The sequence below is a fragment of the Lissotriton helveticus genome, chromosome 7 (assembly GCF_964261635.1).
Source record: "Lissotriton helveticus chromosome 7, aLisHel1.1, whole genome shotgun sequence".
Classification (NCBI taxonomy): domain Eukaryota; kingdom Metazoa; phylum Chordata; class Amphibia; order Caudata; family Salamandridae; genus Lissotriton; species Lissotriton helveticus.
The window spans coordinates 1,943,335,811-1,943,350,531 of record NC_136068.1 but is presented as its reverse complement, the minus strand read 5'-3'; the positions used below and the strand labels follow the sequence as shown (position 1 = coordinate 1,943,350,531).

The 14,721-nt window shown below is 49.5% G+C and overlaps 2 protein-coding genes across 5 annotated transcripts in view; one reads left to right on the top strand and one right to left on the bottom strand.

Moving 5' to 3' along the window:
- LOC144770954 (uncharacterized) overlaps nt 1-14,444 on the bottom strand; it is a 113,488-nt gene extending 99,044 nt beyond the window's left edge. The window contains exon 1 of one of the 4 annotated variants that reach the window (XM_078655799.1): nt 14,076-14,444. The gene's annotated coding sequence lies outside the window, so the exon portion shown is untranslated. Of the gene's footprint in view, nt 1-14,020 lie in introns of all 4 variants that reach the window. The other 3 variants (XM_078655802.1, XM_078655801.1, XM_078655798.1) reach the window with 3 other exon arrangements.
- LOC144770953 (uncharacterized) overlaps nt 14,241-14,721 on the top strand; it is a 258,117-nt gene continuing 257,636 nt past the window's right edge. Inside the window, exon 1 of the mRNA XM_078655791.1 lies at nt 14,241-14,674. The gene's annotated coding sequence lies outside the window, so the exon portion shown is untranslated. The remainder of the gene's footprint in view (nt 14,675-14,721) is intronic.

Below are 14,721 nucleotides of genomic sequence, written 5' to 3'. Positions count from 1 at the left end.
CACGATTCGGACAAAAAGACTACCTTTTGTTTTTGCGCCGTAGCTCTGCCAGCACCTAAGGAAACCTAGCAAACCTATACATTTTTGAAAACTAGACACCCAGGGCAATTCAGGATGGGGTGACTCGTCTGCCTACCCCCAGGTTTTGTTACCCAGAATCCCTTGAAAACATAAATATTTGACCAAAAAAACACATTTTCCTCACATTTCTGTGGTGGAAAGTTCTGGAATCTGCGTGGATCAACAAATTTCCACTCACCCAGCGTGCCCCCAGGTCTCCCGAAAAAAACGGTACCTCACTTGCGTGGGTAGACATAGTGGCTGAAACAGGAAACGGTTCAAATCGTACGGTGGTGAATTTACATTACCTTATTGCAAAACTACCTTGATTTTGGGGGGGGGATCTGAATTTGTGGCCCGGGGCTCGGTGGTATTCTTTGCAAAGTAGCAAACCTAAACAGTTCTGAAAACTAGACACCCGGGGGAGTCCAGGGAGGTATGGCATGCATGGGTCCCCCAATGTTTTCCTACCCAGAACTCTCTGCAAACCTTAAAATTAGGTAAAAATTGCACTTTTCCAAACTTTTTGGCGTGGGATCGCCGTGCCGGCAAAAAAGTCGTACCACCCTGCGTTCCCCTTGTTCTCCCGAGTAAAAGGATACCTCACTTGTGTGGGTGCCCCAAAGCAGAACACCCCAAAAATGAATTTTGAAAAAAGTAGTTTTTACTCATATTTACGTTTTACAAATTAAGCACCCCAGCCTAAGTCACTTGCCTTTGGCCCACCCACACAAGTGAGGTATCATTTTACTCGGGAGAACAAGGGAAACGCTGGGTGGTAGGACATTTGTTCCGGCAGCGAGATCCCACCCAAAAAAGTATGGAAAAGTTGGTTTTTGGACCAAAATTTCAGGTTTGCAGGGGTTTCTGGGTAGGAAAACATTGGGGGACCCACGCATGCCATACCACCCTGGACTCCCCCGGGTGTCTAGTTCTCAGAACTGTTTGGGTTTGGTAGTTTCCAAAGATGCCTGCCAAGCCCCGGGCCAAAAGCTCAGGTGACCCCCTCAAAAAATAAGATTATTTGGCTAAAGGTAATGTTTTCGTCTCCACAGTATGAATTGGGCCTTTTCCTAAAGCAGCCGCTATGCCTACCCACGCAAGTGAGGTACCATTTTTATCGGGAGACCTTGGGGAACGCTGGGTGGGAGGTAATTTGTGTGAGCCCAGTGATGCCACGCTTTCCCACACTAAAACGTGTGAAAAAAAAAGATTTTTTCCAAGCAAAAAATGAGGTTTGCAAGGGATTCTGGGTAAAGGAACGTTGGAGGATCCACGCAAGCCATACCTCCTTGGAAGCCCCCGGGTGTCTACTTTTCAGAAATGTGTGGGTTTGGTAGGTTTCCCTAGATGGCTGTCTCGCACGGGGCCAAAAACCCGGGTAACCCCTCTTGCAAAAGCTGGTGGACATGAATTCTCCAGCTTTTGCAAGAGGGGTTACCTGGGTTTCTGGCCCCGTGCGAGACAGCCATCTAGGGAAACCTACCAAACCCACACATTTCTGAAAAGTAGACACCCGGGGAAGTCCAGGGAGGTATGGCATGCGTGGGTCCCCCAATGTTTTCCTACCCAGAACTCCTTGAAAACATAAAAATGTGACCAAAAAAACACATTTTCCTCACATTTCTGTGGTGGAAAGTTCTGGAATCTGCGTGGATCAACAAATTTCCACCCACCCAGCGTGCCCCCAGGTCTCCCGAAAAAAACGGTACCTCACTTGCGTGGGTAGACATAGTGGCTGCAACAGGAAACGGTTCAAATCGTACGGTGGTGAATTTACATTACCTTATTGCAAAACTACCTTGATTTTGGGGGGGGGGGATCTGAATTTGTGGCCCGGGGCTCGGTGGTATTCTTTGCAAAGTAGCAAACCCAAACAGTTCTGAAAACTAGACACCCGGGGGAGTCCAGGGAGGTATGGCATGCATGGGTCCCCCAATGTTTTCGTACCCAGAACTCTCTGCAAACCTTAAAATTAGGTAAAAATTGCACTTTTCCAAACTTTTTGGCGTGGGATCGCCGTGCCGGCAAAAAAGTCGTACCACCCTGCGTTCCCCTTGTTCTCCCGAGTAAAAGGATACCTCACTTGTGTGGGTGCCCCAAAGTAGAACACCCCAAAAATGAATTTTGAAAAAGGTAGTTTTTACTCATATTTACGTTTTACAAATTAAGCACCCCAGCCTAAGTCACTTGCCTTTGGCCCACCCACACAAGTGAGGTATCATTTTACTCGGGAGAACAAGGGAAACGCTGGGTGGTAGGACATTTGTTCCGGCAGCGAGATCCCACCCAAAAAAGTATGGAAAAGTTGGTTTTTGGACCAAAATTTCAGGTTTGCAGGGGTTTCTGGGTAGGAAAACATTGGGGGACCCACGCATGCCATACCACCCTGGACTCCCCCGGGTGTCTAGTTCTCAGAACTGTTTGGGTTTGGTAGTTTCCAAAGATGCCTGCCAAGCCCCGGGCCAAAAGCTCAGGTGACCCCCTCAAAAAATAAGATTATTTGGCTAAAGGTAATGTTTTTGTCTCCACAGTATGAATTGGGCCTTTTCCTAAAGCAGCCGCTATGCCTACCCACGCAAGTGAGGTACCATTTTTATCGGGAGACCTTGGGGAACGCTGGGTGGGAGGTAATTTGTGTGAGCCCAGTGATGCCACGCTTTCCCACACTAAAACGTGTGAAAAAAAATGATTATTTCCAAGCAAAAAATGAGGTTTGCAAGGGATTCTGGGTAAAGGAACGTTGGAGGATCCACGCAAGCCATACCTCCTTGGAAGCCCCCGGGTGTCTACTTTTCAGAAATGTGTGGGTTTGGTAGGTTTCCCTAGATGGCTGTCTCGCACGGGGCCAAAAACCCGGGTAACCCCTCTTGCAAAAGCTGGTGGACATGAATTCTCCAGCTTTTGCAAGAGGGGTTACCTGGGTTTCTGGCCCCGTGCGAGACAGCCATCTAGGGAAACCTACCAAACCCACACATTTCTGAAAAGTAGACACCCGGGGGAGTCCAGGGAGGTATGGCATGCGTGGGTCCCCCAATGTTTTCCTACCCAGAACTCCTTGCAAACCTTAATTAGGTAAAAATAGCACTTTTACAAAAATTTTGCCGTGGGATCGCCGTGCCGGCAAAAATGTCCTACCACCCAGCGTTCCCCTTGTTCTCCCGAGTAAAAGGGTACCTCACCTTAACAGAGTTACTCAAAAGACAAACATTCAAGCACGGCTATCTATTCCTCAAAGACACACACATACAGGTTGGATTTGGCACGAGGGCGAGTGATGGTTCAGTATATAAAATTTTATTAACAAGATATTTCAAAAAAATGAAATGCTCTGTCAATAAATAAATGCATAAAAACCGAACCAGTGACTCGCAACTCGTGAGCTGTAAAGCCACGACAAGGCACCAACCGTTTTACAGGCCATTCACGCACCTTTCATACCTGATACAAACAAGACCACTGACACCATCTGGAATAAAAGCAACACATTACAACAATCACAATAAGGGACAAGGTACACCCTAATGCAGAAAGAGAAAAAAAACAATTATTACTGCACACCCATCTAATCCGCAAGCACACACACATACTGGTTGGATTTGGCACGAGGGTGAGTGATGATTCAGTACATACAATTGTATACGCAAGTAATTTCACAAAAATGAAATACACTGTGTATAATTGCAAGTATGATAAACTGAACCACTGACTCACAGCTCGTGAGCTGTAAAGCCACGTCAAGGCACCAACCTCTTTACAGGCCATTCATACACCTTTCGTACGTGTGACACATTCAAAACATTCACACCGCCAGCCGCGGACCCATCACATTTCAACACTCACACCAGCAAACAGCGCCATTCAAGGGCCCATCACTTTCACACGCCCACATTTCTGACACTGGAACTACACAAATTGATGGACTGCGTGGAGTGTCACTCAACAAGCAGTGTGTGCAGTGACCAACAGAAAGTAACTACTCACACACCGCCAGCCGATCGCCAGTCCACCCACACCACCAGCCAAGCACCAGACCATGCACACCGCCAGCCAAACACTCAGCGCACACCACCAGCCAAGTGCCTCTCCACGCACACCGCCAGCCAAGCACCACTCCGTGCACAGACAGCTAAACACCGCTCCACGCACACCCTCCAGCCAAGTACCACTCCGCAAACACCACCAGCCAAGCGCCACTCCACACACACTGCCAGCCAAGCACCATTCCACACACACTGCCAGCCAAGCACCATTCCACACACACTGCCAGCCAAGCACCACTCCACACACACCGCCAGCCAAGCAGCACTCCACACACACCGCCAGCCAAGCACCACTCCACACACACCGCCAGCCAAGCACCACTCCACACACACCGCCAGCCAAGCACCAGTCCACACACACCGCCAGCCAAGCACCACTCCACACACACCATCAGCCAAACACCACTCCATGCACAGACAGCCAAGTACCACTCCACGAACACCACCAGCCAAGCGCCACTCCACAAACACCGCCAGCAAAGCACCACTCCGTTCACAGACAGCCAAGCACCACTCCACACACACCACCAGCCAAGCACCACTCCACACACACCGCCAGCCAAGCACCACTCCACACACACCGCCAGCCAAGCGCAACTCCACACACACCGCCAGCCAAGCACCAGCCGGCACACACCACAAACACATTTAGAATTCTTTTTTTGAAAATGACACTAAACAAATGGAAATACCTACAAATCAGGTAACACAAATTCTTAAAATAAAAACTTTGCACTAATGCCAATCCTTGAAACAAACTAAAAATGTTTTACAGAATGCAGACCAAGCAATTCACTTTACAGCTCAATCAAACTCCCAATAGTTCTTTTGCGTGTGGTACGATTTAAAACAAGCTGACATACACAATGCAGGCTTAGAAGGACAGTCAGGACAGTATATACGAGACTCCTTCCGCACGCCTCTTCGCCAACAGACTCTGCATCTTCTAGTCGGAAAGTCTCTAGCAGTAGTGGAAGGAATAGATTCAGGAAAGTGGCGATCTTGCAATCTAGCCACTTCCTCCACCACTCCAAATCTAGGAACACTTGCCTGCTGCACAAGTACAAGGCTGCCTATTATAGACTCCTGAAACTTAAGAAAAGTCATCTTCGTCCCAGGACAAGACTTCTGGTACACAACGAAAGCATTAAATGATGCCAAGTGGAACAGATGGATAGCCAACTTCTTGTACCAAACGTAAGCCTTTCGAAGAGCAGCATAAGGTTCCAACCTCTGATCTACTCTGTCAACACCACCCATGAACTTATTGTAAGCTAGAATGCACACAGGTTTGCGCACTTCAGCACCCTGACCCCAAACAGGCACAGGTACAGTACTTTCATCGTGGATAGTAGTCAGCATGTACACATCTCTCTTGTCTGAATACTTCACAGCTAAAAGCTCCCCACATCGCAATGCCGTAGACTGTCCCCGCACAAGCCTTTTGCAAACAAGTTCCTTTGGGAAACCTTTACGGTTACTGCGCATTGTGCCACAAGCAACAGTGCCCACTTTGGCCAACTCCTTGAACAACTGCACACCAGTGTAGAAGTTATCTACATATAAATGATGGCCTTTGTTAAATAATCCTCTACCTAGTTCCCACACAATTTTCTCAGTTACTCCAAAAGTAGAAGGACAACCTGGAGGGTTAATGCGGGACTCCTTACCAGTGTACACCCTGAAATTGTAGACATATCCAGTCTCACTGTCACACAGCATATACAGTTTGATTCCATAGCGTGACCTCTTACTAGGAATGTATTGCCTAAAAACCAAGCGGCCCTTGAACAACACCAAAGACTCATCCACTGCAATTTCTTTACCAGGGACAAAAATCTCAGAAAAACGATCAACAAAGTGATCAAGGACAGGCCGAATTTTAAACAAACGGTCACAATCAGGGTGATCGCGTGACAACGCTAAACTATTATCAGCAAAATGCATCATCCGAAGAAGAAGCGTATACCGATCACGACTTATGACTGCTGGAAATACAGCTGTTACCATCAAGGGACTAGTGGACCAATATGAAGTAATTGATGACTTCCTTATCAAGCCCATCAAAAAAGTTAATCCCAGAAACTTCTTCATCTCTTCAACATTGGTGGGAGTCCACCGGATTGCTCTACAATAGGGCTTAAGGCTGGCACTGTTGGCCCTCAAATATTGTTCTGCATATAAATTGGTTTGCTCAACAATCTTTTGCAAAAACACATCGTCAAAAAACAACTGAAAAAAATTAATTGGCAGAAAATTCTCTGTATTCACTCTACACCCAGGAACACCAGTGAACTCTGGCAATGCCGGCTGCACCAAGCCAGGGGGAACCCAGAGGCCATCCCTATCAACGGGGGGAGCAGCCACCCCAGCCTGCAGCACCGAAACATCTTGCTGCTGTTCTCCAACGGGAAGCCTAACAGCCACAGATACTTCTGGCTGCACAACACCAACAGAAGACGTAGCATCCCCAGAGGGCTCTTCCTGCACTACACCAACGGGAAGCCCAGCAGCCTGAGATGCTTCTTGCTGCACTACACCACCGGGAAACCCAGCAGGCCCAGATGCCTCTTGCCGCTCTACACCAATGGGAAGCCTAACAGCCCCAGATGCCTCTTGCTGCACTACACGAGCAGGAAGACGAAAAGCACCAGATGCCCCTTTGCGCACCACAGCAATGTGAAGCCTTTTGGGTGCAGGCTCCAGCCCACATGCCTCTTGCCGACGTAAAAAGAAAGGAAACCTTGCGGCCCTAGGCAGCAGCACAGGTGCCTCTTGGCCCACTACCGGCAACACAATGTCCTCCTGTACCATAGGCCCTTCATCAGCACTAGAAGAAGAGTCATCATCCGATGATGATGATTCCATGCGAAGAGAAAACTCACTGCCTGAATCTTCTGCCACTTCCTGGGAGTCCGAATCGGACTCAGACTCTGAACCATGGTCCGAGGAAGACTCAAAAAGCAAACCAAGAACCTGCTGAGCAGTAATCCTGCGACTAGCCATTATCCTTACAAAGCAAGAAGACTGCACACACAAGTGAACAACAACCTACACTGTGCAAAGTAAGAAGTAAACAAGGTAAGGCTTTCACTAAAAGATAAATACAATCCAAAACAATTTCACTCTTACAAAATATAGCTACACTCACCAGCACCTACTCTGTTGAGACACAGCGAAAAGAAATGAAATCCCACTAGAAAGAAAAAAAGAAATGACATTAGAAAACAAAGTGCACATCAAACACTAATCCTGAAAAAAAAAACACAGAGCCACACAAACTGCTAGAAGTACAACCTTTTTCAAAAAGACAAACATCAAGGAGAAGTAGTACAAAATACATTCACTTACCAAGCACAAGCAACTACACAAGCTGCAAACAGACACGCAACCTACAACAATCCAAACAGCAAAAGCCTGGAACAAGACAAAAATAGAGAAGAAAAAAAAATTACTACCACATTTCACAAACAATATAACAATTAAAAAAACAACACACAAATTTGCCCCCCAAATTAAAATTCGGCCAGATGGGCCATCAATTAGGGCTTAGACCAAATGAGATTAGATGAGTTTTAACATCAAGACACTGGATAATTTTTTGAATTTTTGTAAAGTGCCTGACCACTTTGGTGCCAGTCAGTCTTTTGCTACTACCAGTACCCATATCACACAGGGGCAGTAAGGACATTCATACACCTTTTGTACGTGTGACACATACAAAACATTCACACCGCCAGCCGCCCATCACTTTCACACGCCCACATATCTGACATAGCAACTACAGAAAATGATGGACTGCGTAGAGTGTCACTCAACTAGCAGTGTGTGTAGTGACCAACAGAAAGTAACTACTCACACACCGCCAGCAGAGTTCCAGTCCACCCACACCACCATCCAAGCACCAGACCATGCACACCGCCAGCCAAACCCCACTCAGCGCACACCGACAGCCAAGTACCACTCCACGCACACCATCCATCCAAGTACCACTCCCCACACACCGCCAGCCAAACACCACTCCCCACACACCGCCAGCCAAACACCACTCCACACACACCGCCAGCCAAGCAGCACTCCGTGCACAGACAGCAAAGTAGCACTCCAGCACACCACCAGCCAAGCGCCACTCCACACACACCGCCAGCCAAGCAGCACTCCGTGCACAGACAGCAAAGTAGCACTCCACGCACACCACCAGCCAAGCGCCACTCCACACACACCGCCAGCCAAGCAGCACTCCGTGCACAGACAGCAAAGTAGCACTCCACGCACGCCACCAGCCAAGCGCCACTCAACACACACCTCCAGCCAAGCAGCACTCCACGCACACCACCAGCCAAGCGCCACTCAACACACACCTCCAGCCAAGCAGCACTCCGTGCACAGACAGCAAAGTAGCACTCCACGCACACCACCAGCCAAGCGCCACTCCACACACACCGCCAGCCAAGCAGCACTCCGTGCACAGACAGCAAAGTAGCACTCCACGCACACCACCAGCCAAGCGCCACTCCACACACACCGCCAGCCAAGCAGCACTCCACACACACCGCCAGCCAAGCAGCACTCCGTGCAGACAGCAAAGTAGCACTCCACGCACACCACCAGCCAAGCGCCACTCCACACACACCGCCAGCCAAGCAGCACTCCGTGCACAGACAGCAAAGTAGCACTCCACACACACCGCCAGCCAAGCACCACTCCGTGCACAGACAGCAAAGTAGCACTCCACGCACACCACCTGCCAGGCGCCACTCCACAAGCACCACCAGCCAAGCACCACTCACCGCCAGCCAAGCACCATCCAGCCAAGCGCCACTCCACACACACCGCCAGCCAAGCAGCACTCCGTGCACAGACAGCAAAGTAGCACTCCACGCACACCACCAGCCAAGCGCCACTCCACACACACCGCCAGCCAAGCAGCACTCCGTGCACAGACAGCAAAGTAGCACTCCACGCACACCACCAGCCAAGCGCCACTCCACACACACCGCCAGCCAAGCAGCACTCCGTGCACAGACAGCAAAGTAGCACTCCACGCACACCACCAGCCAAGCGCCACTCCACACACACCGCCAGCCAAGCAGCACTCCGTGCACAGACAGCAAAGTAGCACTCCACGCACACTAACAGCCAAGCGCCACTCCACACACACCGCCAGCAAAGCACCACTCCGTGCACAGACAGCAAAGTAGCACTCCACGCACACCACCTGCCAAGCGCCACTCCACAAGCACCACCAGCCAAGCACCACTCACCGCCAGCCAAGCACCATCCAGCCAAGCGCCACTCCACACACACCGCCAGCCAAGCGCCACTCCACACACACCGCCAGCCAAGCAGCACTCCGTGCACAGACAGCAAAGTAGCACTCCACGCACACCACCAGCCAAGCGCCACTCCACACACCGCCAGCCAAGCAGCACTCCGTGCACAGACAGCAAAGTAGCACTCCACGCACACCACCAGCCAAGCGCCACTCCACACACACCGCCAGCCAAGCAGCACTCCGTGCACAGACAGCAAAGTAGCACTCCACGCACAACACCAGCCAAGCGCCACTCCACACACACCACCAGCCAAGCAGCACTCCGTGCACAGACAGCAAAGTAGCACTCCACGCACACCACCAGCCAAGCGCCACTCCACACACACCACCAGCCAAGCAGCACTCCGTGCACAGACAGCAAAGTAGCACTCCACGCACACCACCAGCCAAGCGCCACTCCACACACACCGCCAGCCAAGCACCACTCCGTGCACAGACAGCCAAGTACCACTCTACACACACCACCAGCCAAGCGCCACTCCACACACACCGCCAGCCAAGCACCACTCTGTGCATAGATAGCCAAGTACCCCTCCACGCACACCGCCAGCCAAACACCACTCAGCGCACACCGACAGCCAAGTACCACTCCACACACACCGCCAGCCAAGTACCGCTCCACGCACACCATCCAGCCAAGTACCACTCCCCACACACACCACCAGCAAACATGCCCAAGGGGTCGCTTCCTAAAAACTTTGTGTTAGTGGGCATTTTCCGCCCCCCCTGGGGGCAAAACGGCAAAAAAAACAGGCCGATTTGCCCCCAGGGTGGACAGAAAAACAAAAACACAATCATGTCCACCTGGAAGCGACCCTTACCCAAGGGGTCGCTTCCCAAAACAAACACATTGCCCCAACAAAAATCCCTGGTTCTAGTGGGTAATTTCTGCCCCCCCTGGGGGCAAAACGGCCGAAAAACGGGCCGATTTCCCCCCAGGGGGGGCAGAAAAACGAAAACATACTCAGACCCCACCTGGAAGCGACCCTTGCCCAAGGGGTCGCTTCCTAAAAACTAAAATTACATCCCTGGTGTCTAGTGGGCATTTTCTGTCCCCCCTGGGGGCAAAACGGCAAAAAAAAACGGGCCGATTTGCCCCCAGGGGGGACAGAAAAACGTAAACAAAATCAATGGCCGCCATCTTTGTAGAAATCTATATCCCTGGTGCTAGTGGGGAATTTCTGCCCCCCCTGGGGGCAAAACGGCCGAAAAAACGGGCCGATTTCCCCCCAGGGGGGGCAGAAAAACGAAAACATATTGCCAGCCAGCCTGGAAGTGACCCTTGCCCAAGGGGTCACTTCCTAAAAACTAAAAGTATATCCCTGGTGTCTAGTGGGGGCATTTCCGCCGCACAATCGCGACGCTGTGCGCGATCGTGAGGCAGAAATGCCCTGCAAAGAGACATCAGGGGAAAGGAAAATCTCTTTCCTCTCCCCTGATGCCTCTTCGCTGCCCCCAAACCCCCGCCAGCCTCGAGAAACCTACCTTCTTTCCCAGCGCGCAGGAAGCAAATGGCTTCCCGAGCGCTGGGAATCCCTGATGATGTCAGCGCGCGCTGTGCGCGCTGACGTCATCAGGGATTACCATGGGGGGGGGCGGGGGCGGCAGCGGAAGCTCTTCCACTGCCGCCCCCAGCAAAACAATGACGATCTGAGAGCCTCGGGGGGAGCGCCAGCGCTTCCCCCGAGGGTGGGGCTGATGACGAGCTGGCCTTGTCATCCGCGCAGGACAGGTAAGCGCGATGACGAGCCCAGCTCGTCATTAGCCCCGAAGGGGTTAATTTTCGGTAATGGAAATTTCTCCACAACAATGTTATTATTAAGATGGCGTAAATCAATGCATAGCCGGATCTTGCCATTAGGTTTGCGTGCGACAACAATAGGACTAATCCACTCTGACGCCTCCACTTCTTCTATGATCCCTTTCGCTAACAGACCCTGTAACTCTTTTTTTTTACTTAATCTCTGACCAACATTGGAATGGGTCTCACCTTGTGAACCTTAGGCACTGCGTTAGCCTTAAGTTGGATTTTATGCTCAAAACCTTGCAATTTCCCCAACACTTCACCAAACACTCTTGGAAATTCTTTGCATAACACATCACTCAATTTACTTTGATCATCCACAACTAACACTTTTTCCTCACTATTGGGGTCTAGGATGATGTTCAAATTTTTCTGGTCAAACCACCCCAATACTGACGGTCCAACCTTAGATACGTACAATTTCCCTCTTGTGTTCCTCCCCTTAAATAATAATGTAAGCCATCTGTAACCTAGCATTTCAATCCTCTTGCCTGTTCACCCAATAGGATTAATATCAGGCTCATACAACTGACCTCCAATTTTTCCCACAAAACTCTTCTTCCATACATCCTCATTGACAATAGTGTAGGGAGATCCAGAATCCGCATACACCTCCACAATCACACCTCCCAAAGAGATATTACATAAAGGTTTGCCTTGTAACGACTCTTCCGATATATTAATCACATAATTTCCCCTCACATTTTTCACATACTCAGTTTCTTCTTCAACATGCTCAATTTCTTCCTCATCCCATATGTATTTAACATTGTTTCTCCTTCGAAACATTTTGCTAAAATGGCCTAATAATCCACATATTGAGCATTTCTTTCTTAAAGCAGGACAATTTCTGCTAAATGCTAAGTGTTCCTTACTATCACAGCGATAGCATCTTCGTTCATCCCTTTTCACTTCAAATTTCTGAAACCTAGAGGGTTGACTCAAACCCTTCCCTTGTGAGCTTGGTTGAAATCTACTCTGTGGTTTGTTGGTGGTTTGTATTTTACAAACTGCACTTGCGCTTTTATCTTCTTCTGTTTCCTTTACCACAGATGAACATCTGCCAGACATTTCTGATTTTCTCATAATGGCTTAAACATCATTCAAAGGCGCGTCGCCGTTCACCCATAACCTATCCTGTAATGTAGAATTATTGTTATGCATAACTAGTTGGTCCCTTATTAGTTCATCATGCAAGTCTCTGAAATTGCAGTCAATAGCCAGTTTTTTTAAGTCGTCCACCCAGTCATCAACAGTCTCTTGCTTCGTTTGCTTCCTTTGGAAGAACTTATGTCTCGTTACACCAATGCACACTTTGGGCGCGAAATACTTATCCATATCCTTGATGCAATTCTCAAAAACATCTAAATTCGAGTCTTCAACCTTGCTCATACGTGAATGAGTTTTTAAACCAATTGGGCCCAATGAATGTAATAAAATTCTTTTCTTTTGTTCTGGTTTCATCTTTTTCCCTTCATCAATCGCTTCGATATAGTTTATAAAATACTCCTTCCATTCGATCCACTTAATAACCGGCTTTGTACCAGTTGCCCAAAAAGGTTCAGGAGCATTTATCGTGAAATTCTGTTGAGCCATTACTACATTTGTATTTTCACTGGCTTCACTTGTGTCGCCCTGGTCCATCACACAGATTTTTTTTTTTTTTTTAAAGGTTAAACATAACACTTCAAGAGAAAATATAGTAAGATTATTTGCTCCTGCCCGACTCCCTCACCTGTATAGAAAAAACTGTTCAGTCTCAGAAATAATTTCCCTCTACTTCAATTATTACCATAAAATCCACCAGTGTAAAGTAGTCAATAACGAGGGAAGAATAAAAAAAATATTACTAATCACCGCAAAACTTCTCCTCCAGCGCGTTGTTCCTGTCGAATTAAACCATTGGAAAGCTTCTCCACAATCGCGTTGCTCCGGTGGAACTGAAAGCTAGAGTAAGGCAATTCAAAATGTCCTCCACGTAAGGTCACGTAACGTGGCCTCGCGTAGTAATTACCTTTCCTCCAATTCAAGGATCATCCGGTGTTCTGTGGTAACTTCCGCTTCTCGCGCTACTGCCGAGTGCAGCCTGTGCTGAATCTCGCTCCCTCTTTGAAAAATGCCGCTAGGAGGAATCTCCAATGGACACCAAGCGACCGGGCTGATTTATAAAAGAGAAGTAAGTCAAATGACAATGTTACTTTTTCCACGATATACCGGCGTTCCGACAGCAATTTTTTTTTTCCACCAGAGATGAATTTCTCCAAAGTATCCAAACACTTTTTAGTCGATTCCTTTCAGAAACACGATATAAATATAAGGAGCGATTTTCTTCTTTATAAAGGTTCACATCCATTTTCCATCGTCGCCAATTGTAATGGAGGAGCGTAGGCAGGAATTGATGATAGCTTTATTAAGATAAAGGTAAAACTATACAGGTGAGTGCCAGGAGGTAGCTCAGTCCAAGGACCACCCAACATAACTGCCACCACCTAACAATCTAGCTAATACCACATTCTAATCCTGACCTCATGCATTCTATAGTCCATAGCACGAGTCCTTAAAGGTACAAGAGAAATAGAACATCATAACAGCCGGCTTGTGCCCCCAGTCGCATGCCCCCAGGCGATCACCCTGCCCCATCACACACTACACTCCAAACCAAAATGTTGGATTGCAAATGCTTGTTGATACGTGCCCGCACTCACCCCCCCGCAGGTTCTCTCGGCTGCTATGAGGACGATACCAAAGGGGCCCGCCAGGGGTGTGGGGTTCAATAACAACTGATTCCGCCGCTCCCGGGCGCAAGAAAAAGAGGACTCGAGGCGGGGCGGACCGGAAGCAAAGACCAGAACCGGAAGAGAAGCAGCTTTATTTTTTTCTTAATTGCTTTCCCTGCGAATGTGTTGGTGCATCCGGTTGTCTTCGGGCTCCACCCGCCCTGACACCCTTGAGAGGCCGCAGCGCCCACCGCCACACAGACCCTCGGGATGAGGGGGTCACTCTACCGCGCCCCGCCGCGCTCGCGCTCGCGCTCTGCCGTTTGGTTACACGCTCTGCCGGTGTCCGCGCGCCGCCGCCGCCGGGACCGTGACTTCCGGTTCCTGTCAGGTGTGCTCCTCAGAGCGAGTGACTTCCGGCTTTCTGTCTTGTCAGGCGAGGGTCGCGAGGAAGGTGACTTCCGGTTCTCCTGCCTGTGCGCCTAGTCTGTCAGGTGTAGGGCGCGAGGCAGGCGACTTCCGGCCTTGCTGCCTGGCTTCCGGCCCTGTTGCCTGGCTTCCTGCCCGCCATTGACCCTGGCGCCTCTGTCAGTGCTCTGCCTGTTCTTCGCAGCTGAGCGGGGGCGGCGGGTGGAGAGCCCCCGGGCCCGGCGGATGGCAATGAATGTCTGCACTGACCTCCATCTCTTCAGGCGCCTGCAGCCTTCCCACTGCTGTATGTACCCCGTGAACATTTCATTTTTCTGCAATGAGCTACCATTT